This window comes from Argopecten irradians, chromosome 9 (genome assembly GCF_041381155.1).
Source record: "Argopecten irradians isolate NY chromosome 9, Ai_NY, whole genome shotgun sequence".
Classification (NCBI taxonomy): Eukaryota; Metazoa; Mollusca; class Bivalvia; order Pectinida; family Pectinidae; genus Argopecten; species Argopecten irradians.
This window is the reverse complement of record NC_091142.1, coordinates 13,933,448-13,940,170: the sequence shown is the minus strand read 5'-3', so window position 1 is coordinate 13,940,170 and position 6,723 is coordinate 13,933,448.

The window sequence follows — 6,723 nt, the reverse complement described above, 5'->3', positions numbered from 1 at the left end:
CTTACTCAAAAATATCAATTTCCGTGTAGACGTATTTTTCGTTTCTTCAGAAAAACATGAAAATTAAACCCTTACAAAATATGATTATTTCAGAGTATTACATTTGTTATTTCAGAGTTTTATATTTGTAACAATGTGTATAGTATTTACCCAAGCTGGTGTATTTTCACATTTTCATTCGATGTTTATTCTGGGCCCTGGATTAAAGCATTGTCTGTCATATAGTGGATTAAAATCAATAAAACAAGTTATTGATAACATTTTATACGTTAACAAATCATACATTTCCACGGGACTTAATATCTATTATTACCCTGTGTATATGATACAATATTGGTGTACAATATTTACCCACCTATATGAAGTTAACACAGTTTCATTTGCTGTTCAATCTAATTAAAATTAGAACTTCCATGTCGCTCTCCGTACCGTCCGCTCGTACGAGCGGACGGTACGGAGAGCGACATAGAAGTTCTAATTTTAATTAGATTGATTTACTGTTAATCCTAGACCTTAAATTTTCTTCATCAAGGGTTTTTGCACTGCAGCATACAAACATCTAAGAGCCCGAATATCTGAAATAAAACACATCACACTTAGTGAACGAATATCTGAAATCAATACCCGAATATCATCATTATTTTATTAATTGAACTTAATTCAAGCTTGTTATAACGGGCTGTCCATGTGTAACACTCCGATTGATATATCAAAGACGAATACATACAATTTATATTGTGGCATGTCCTTGCAAACAGGACGATTCTAAGCATCCAGTTAATTAAAGTCTTAAGTACTTCATCTATGCTTTGTCAATAAACTTTTATGTGAGCGAAATTGTCAATTTATTCTAATGACATTCTTTAAAAAAGATCATCTTATGTCTTTTGAATGAAATCGAATTAACATTTATGACATCAAAGTTATCAAAGAATTACAATACAGCAGAAATGCATGAACCGTTTAGACTGTGTTGCTGAGATAATGAGCAGACAAGGAACATTGACTATATGATTTTAATATAGACTATGAAAGTCGTGAATCTGTGGTTACTAGACTCGAAACTGTCGAATAACTTATCCAGTTGTCACAAAGCATTGGCTACCATGTTATGCTTACGAAAAAAAAAAAAATAAGAAGAAAATAAAAAAAAAATAGAATTTGTTTTAACGACAACAAACAAAAGCATTAACATGTAATGTTAAACACAAATAGTAATAATTATATAAAAAAAACACACAAATACATTTGTAGCCTAATAATAAGGAGAAAAGAGAAAAACTGAACAAACAAAAAATGAATTGATGCAGTTTAAAATCTCATTAATAAACAGTCATGGTCATTTAAAGTGAACAGTCGGGCAAGGATGGCTAAAGTCGGTAAAATGGTGTGAATGTATCCAGGATAATTTCTTATGAAATGGAAAAATAAAATCTCTCGTCAAAATCTGTCTGCGTACGAAGAAATTAATTTAAAGTATGGAAATTCTAAAACGTCCTCCCGGCTCACTATGTCCGTGGTTACATTTCCACGCAGCCTCGCTTTCAATGCTTTCAACTTTTCTTTACTTTAATGGTCCGAACTGAGCAGAACTTGACCGTCGTATTAATATGTGAGAACTTTTGGAAGGCCAATGAACGCATTTAGACTGGTTTTCTTTGCCCGACTATTCACTTTAAGACAGCCTCCCTGTTTGCAGGTTATTGCTATAGGTGAGTGCCTGTATGTTTTGACAGGACAAAATGTTCAAAACGGGAGAGAATACATACATACGAATGATAATCCGGAGAGTTAATGAATAAATAACCCTTCTTATAACTAACTTGCGTTTACAGTATTTCAACAGGAATTCTGCCGACTGATACTGCGTTGCCAGTTGATAATGACACATCAAATCATCAAAAAATTAGCAAACCAGCAGAAAATATTTAAAGAAAAAAACCCAACAACATGAAAATGTAAAACACTTGCATTGGGGTTACGCGAGTTGTCCTGCGAGATTGACATCGCTATGGAAACCGACTCTATGGAAAGTAGAGGAAATGTTGGGTGTAGACTTTCACCCGAGCAGACTAAAAGGACAATCAGTTTGATCATCTTATCATATCATGTTATGACGACCTTATCATGAGACCTCTAAATGACGACTTGCTACGCTGTTTAGAAGATGATCTCGTCTGTATTTGGAGGTCTAGTGTTCATGAGATAACAGTCAAATTCATGTATCTTCTACCAGCCGATATCATCATCATCTGTTCGCCAAAACACCAGGGCCGGATTTCCTCCATTGTTCCTTAAAAAGTATCGCATTTCCACAGGACATTTTGATATTCTATAACAATAGGATTGATATGATAGTTTACATTTTATACACGTAAGCATCGTCCGAAACCCACGACAAAGCGGTGACTCGGGATTTTCCGGCAATGACACGCAGCACAAGGTTGGCATACGGTAGATCAGCTTATATTTGTGGAGACTAAATTTTGCGTTGTAAAGCCTGATTCAAAGCTTGTGATGAAACTCGATTTCTTTTTGGTACCTAAAAATAGCACTGAGTCTCACGAAATGATAAAGAGTCGTAGACATTGAAGTGCTTGTCTCTGATTATAAAATCAGTACAGTGTAATACAAGTTTATATCGATGGAAAAGAACGATAAAAAAGCGGCGCTGACAGTTTTTGTAGTATAAACAAGATTCAAGAAAGACCAGTTTAGTGGCGTAGCTACCATTGACGCAAAAACGCAACTGCGTGCACATCAATCAATTCTAAAAAAATTGTTCGACTTGGGACCCCCCCCAAAACACAAAAATTATCGCGCCTTCGACGACATTTACAATCAGAATTTCTAAATATAGGTAATTTTCAATCTGCAATATGAATTAATCCGTTTCAGTGTTATTTTGTTCTTCGCAAAATTACCACGTTAAGATTAAGAACGCTTTAAAATCATAAAAATACATCGTAAAACTCATCTCTGCCATTCTAAATCGTATTTTTTTCCAGGGGGGAAACCCCCCGGACCCCCTCCCCCCAAACAAACATTTTCTCGCGCCTTCGGCGCTCCGACTCCACTTTGCGTGCACATTAATTTGCTGCTAACGACGCCACTGCCTGAGTTGTTCAGTATTTGCATAAGAAAGATCTTTTGCATAAGAAAGATCTAAAAATTCCAAAATAGACCTCAGCAACAAAATCAATTTTGGTAGGTTAGCTGTTTTGGTGGTATACGTCATGACTGACTTGCTCCTGTTATGAATACAGATGCGGTTGACAAGGTCCGAGGGTATTGTTACTACTGAAAGGCCAGTTACAGCGAGAGAGAACTAGTCAGTTTGGTGAGTTTTCACATGAAAGAGAACATTTCATTCTTACACAAGATCTTGTGATAAAGAAACGCGGACACTGCTTGGAGGTATACAAAGACTTCTGTCAAATTCGACATTAGATGGGACTTTATCGCATTCAGATTTGTTTATAGGCAAATCCTGATAATGTTCCGAATAGAAATTAAGATATTTATAGTCTTACATCCTGGTCCAAGAAGGCAAAGACTTATCCTTCCGCTGAACAGGTGTTTTGGTGTGTTGATTGCAAGGCGATGTTAGATTCGTGAAATGGGCGAGTTACTAGCGGTCCTTATTTCGCTTCATTTTTTAATTGGGAAGCAAATATCAAATCCGTGCGCCAGAAAAAATATATATACATGATGGTTTTAGGACCTTACCTGATTTGGCATGATCTAGCATATATATATTCTCAACATTGTGCAACACGAGGCTTGATCAACAGTAGGTAAGCCTGATGTGTTGATTAGCCACTGCATTTACAAAAGTTATGGAAACGGGCAAATTTTTTTCCCCTTTATTCGTAAAATAATAATGACATGGGTGAGTGAGCAGACGATTCGCTGGTGGGTTTAGAATAAGTACATTTATGGCTATTTACATACGTATGTTTCAATTAAATATTTTTGAACATTAATGTATGCCATCTTACTGTAGATAATACAAATACTGTTTACCTATCATTATATTATGCAGGTGGGATGGTCACGACCCTTCATAAGATTCCGACACATACCTCTGACTCCGCATCATAAAATGATAACCAAGAATAAGTTTTATTCTAATTAAACGCACGTCTTTCTTATTTTGTTTTCATCCCATTGAATGCCTAGAGCAGCGGAACAGTACATTAACATGTCCTGAATATAAAATGGCGCCACATCTGTTTTAACTGAAGCAGGCGACATCAAATTGGTATCGCATTTCTGAGTTTGTAATATATCGCACCTCTCTCCATGTCCATTCAGTGACGAGCTACTAGGCAGAAACATATAAACATCATTATAACGGCATGTAGACACATTTCTATACATTAGTGAGATTAATACTCCACATCAAAATGTTATAGGAGAAGCCAATATGGTTGATGTAGCCCAGAGTTCAGGAACACAAGACGACAAAACCGCCATCATAAGAGCGAAAATAATCCAAACTAAATGTCAATGAAAATACAAGAGTCCAACCGCCCCGATCATTAAAAGAAAAAGGTCTCAAATCGAGACTTTTTCAAAGGCAAAAACAATTAGATAATTAATCCTTAATCAAGAACAAAAGTCACAAAGAGATACGGAATAGTAAGGGTTTCTAGTTCCACGACCGATACCCGCTCTGCCGATTTCAGATCGTTGAACAATCTCAAAAATAAATCCCAAACATCAAATTTATCAATTATCGGCCATTAAAGTACATTTTGTGCTATATACTGCCCTGGTAGATTTTTATTTTTTTAATAATGACCGAGGACGAACGTAGACCGAAGTCATTATTTTAGATTTTACCAGGGCTGTATAACACCATTTAGACCGAACAAAAGGTCCTTAATTTTTATAATACATAAAGAATTTCTTTGACAAACGTCAAAATGTATATGATGCGCATACTAATTACAAGAAAAATGATGGTCATAGGACGCCACCCTGACGAACTCACGTCTTTATCAGGATCATTTTTGTTTATACGGTTCGACTTGTTGAACCAAGTCGTTCGTTTATGAATTAATACCAGATCTTGTGATTTTTTTTTATTGTTTTCAGACGAGCCGTGACAAAACCCCCATGGACCAGTATCAAAATCTGCAGGTATGCTAGGATTCCTACTTGAAATAATAAATTTTACAAACGGTCCAACCACTCCAACCGTATAGACAGGGGGCGTTTTCGTTTATTCGGAACAACCGGTTCGACCATTTGTTTAAGTCATTATTTCATGTCTAAATCCTGACGGACTTGCAGTTTTTGATACAGGCCTGTGAGGACAGTTAAATAACTTATTTTCGCGGCGAATTATTTTCGTGTTTTTGTACCAATTTCCCAACCTATGTTAGAATCACTTCGTGGCGATTACTCGTTTTTTTTCTAATCGCCCGATGGAAGGTTTTACATTATGTAAAAAAATGCCTCGATGAAATATTGCCACGTAGGTAAGCGATATCAAACAAGCACGATAAAAATGCAAACAAACGTTTTATAATGGTTTGCATAATCATTACTTTGCTCCATTAGCAGTAATAGGCACCAATTGTAGCTCTAAAGACGACACCATTTTCTGTCAAAAAGTCTTTTGAGCTACAATATTGCAGCTACATCGCCGACAGACTATGATAAACTCATAAACTCGATACCTTGTTCAGTATACATGTATATGAACACGTAAATAACATATTCATATCACACACAAAAAAACATCCCCTTTTGTTGTAGTGCTGATGCTTATTTGCTATAATACATACATGTATTAAGGTCTTTCTGAAGGGAATTTATACGGCATGTCCACAAATTGTGAATTTGACGTCTTGTGAGCGGTACGGCAGATATTAGAATGGTAGTTATGTTTGTTTTGGACAAAAATGATATGTAAATGCATGTATAGGCATAAAATAATTGGAAACCTACAAAAAAAGTATAGATAACTATGCCCGAGTGATTTTCGGAGGCAGTGCTCCACAACGACACATAAGGACCAATTCGTACCCGGCCAAAAGGTATAGTAGGCCGGGTACGTATATTCGTTCTATCGGCGATGTAGCATCTATAACATATTGAAATGTTAGGATTCAAAATCTATGATACTAGATATATTTTCATATTTAAAAGCTGATTAACAACATACGTATAACAAATGACATTTATCGTGGTCACGTGACTGTTGTCAGCCGCTCGTCATAATAACTGTTCAATAAAACAAAACTCGCTGTCAAATACAAATAATTTTTTTTACATGGAATATATAATAAACGTAACAGATGAGTTCTGTGCGATCTGATTATACAGATGGATATGTCGTAACGACATTTATAACCAAATTAATGCCGTTTTTCTGTTACAGTATGCAACGCGATGTATATTCAACGAAAGAATACGCGCGGCAATATTGTTTCGTGGTTTAATGATATCGGAGTGGCCTAGTTCTTCCAACAAAGCTCTTTGATGTCGGATCAGTGACAATTCTTTAAATAACATGATTGATTGACAATTCTTATATTAAATATGACTGGGGCTTAGTTCAGATGCATATATAAGCCTCTGCATTATATCTCTAGTATTGTATAAATTAACATCATAAAAAGCCGTTATTAACACATATGTATATACATGTGTTATTTAAGCGTTTGTTCTAAATTTCTTATTTGGCGTTCTAATTTGAAACCTCTTCGT